The following is a 2,311-nucleotide window of genomic DNA, read 5'->3' on the forward strand; positions in this document are numbered from 1 at the left end:
AGTGTCATAAACAGTCCAGCCACACACAGGAAATAATTTACATTTTGTCTATTCCACCCAACGGCCGAGGAAACTTCAAAATGAAGGCAATGTGGAGGTGTTTGACAGTTTAGTGTCTTTCAAGTGTGGGTCTTAAAGTGGAGAGAACAGCTGCTGGGGAGGGTTCCAAAAGCCCTGCCTGCCATACAATGAGAAAAATATTACAATGCTTTGTTTTCCAACTAAGATTCCTTCTGGTCTCATTCTATTTGGGTCCTAAGTAGAGGTGGTGGTCCGGTGGTCTGCCTTTACATTTTCTTCTGAAATAAGGGGATCTGAAGAGTCTGATTTCTGCTTGTTGATTTTGATTGGCAGGTTGGTGTGACAGCTGAGTCGGACTGTCACTGTTTCAGTTTATTTAAAAAAACACATTTTTTTCTGACAGTAGTTGTAGTGAATAGTTTCCTAAAGCAACAACACTGTAAAATCCCATTCTTATGCACTGCTTTATGAAATGTTCTGCTCTGCTGACAACTGGCAATAACTGATGTAGTGTAACAGCATAAGTGAACACAGAAGACCAACACTTAAAGGAAGCATGGTGCTCATGTGTTTCTGCTTACAGCAGAGCAGTGGTTCCCGCCTTTTTTTGTCTCATGACCCTATTTTAACATCGCAGATTTCTGGCGACCCCAAAACTGCGACATTTTTTTTTGCTAAAATTAATTTGTTTTTGATCATTTAATAGTTTGCTATAATATGCTGCAAATAAACGTTAATTATAGTCGACATTTAGTCTATATAATGTATTTTTATTATGGACAGAGGCAGTAAATCCAGGTGTAGATTACTGCACAAAAGGAGAATTTTATTTTCCTTGGTCAGGATCTGTCCAGTCAGTCCAGCTGTGATTTACAAGGAGGACAATTAATACTGAACAAACAAGAACTGAAACTATGAATTATGAAAGAGCTGCAGCATCTGAAACTGACCACAGTGAACATTTGACAGATGAACAGAACCACAGTGCTGCAGTTTCAGACTCACAGTTTGTCATGTCTGTTATGTATGTGATTGTCTCTCTCAACTCACCATAAATGTTTTTATTAGTAAGTTTTCCTTAATTTTTATCAATTACTAGAAATTTCAGGTGACCCCATTTGAATTCCAGGTGACCCCACGTGGAGTCCCGACCCCAAGGTTGAAAAACCCTGTAGTAGAGGTTTGTACAACTGCCTGTTGTGTGCAGTTTACACACCTCTAATATAATGGTAATAGGATTGTATATGGATGCTTCTGTGAAACTGGGTTCATTTTGGTATCTGGCACTTTGCCAGGCTTTTAGACTCAATAATAAAAGAGAAATGTAGACTTATTTCCTCTCAGGATGGACCTAATGATGACCTCAGAGAAATGCAGAAGGATTTATATTCTTGCTCAGAGCCATACCAAAATGAATTAATTTTTAGTAAAATATTGGGACCAAAAATAGGACCCAACTTGGGACATGAAAAACTACCTAGGTGTCAGTGCATTAGATGTGAAAACATGTGTAAATGGTCTTCTATAGACTATAAATAAAGACACTGTGGTAAATGTGTCAGTCCCAGTGGTTTTTCTAATCCACACATGTGGGTTTGTCATCAATCTCAGTCTCGCTCCAGGTTTTGCATGTAACCCATTGTGTCCACTTTCATTAATTAGTTCGATTCCCAAAATGTACCTGTGAGAGAATAAAAAGATATTCAAAAACATAGTAGTGTGTCCTTTTTAACATGTTACATGCAGATTTTTGTATAAAAAAATTACATAAAAAACTGTAAAAATGTGTTTGATTTGAAAAATAGTTTCTGTTTTATCTCAGTAAGTATTTATTTTTAAAATAGACTCAAAGTGCTTCCAAACTTGCTTCATAACATTAGTCTCCATCTGGTTTAAATTTTTTAGTCCCTCTGTCCTGTTTTTAGGACCAGTTTCATAGAAGCACCGTGTAGAAGCCAATAATGTAATAACAGCCGATAACGTAATGATGGCCGACGATGTAATAAATTTGTCATTTTAAAAAAAGTAATAGGCCAATAACATGATAAAAGTCCTGGACCAATAATGTAATAACTTTTGGCCACTGACATTATAACTTATTGGCTGGTTATTACATTATTTTCCTGGTAAAAAAAAAAATGTTTGCAAATGTAGTAACTGAGCCAACAATGTAATAAGTTATAACGCTAGTGGCCAAAAGTTATTACGTTATCGGTTCAGGACTTTTATTACGTTATTGGCCTATTACATTTTGGAAACATCAAATGTATTATGTTATTGGTTGTTATTA

Source organism: Sphaeramia orbicularis, chromosome 11 (assembly GCF_902148855.1).
Source record: "Sphaeramia orbicularis chromosome 11, fSphaOr1.1, whole genome shotgun sequence".
Lineage (NCBI taxonomy): Eukaryota > Metazoa > Chordata > Actinopteri > Kurtiformes > Apogonidae > Sphaeramia > Sphaeramia orbicularis.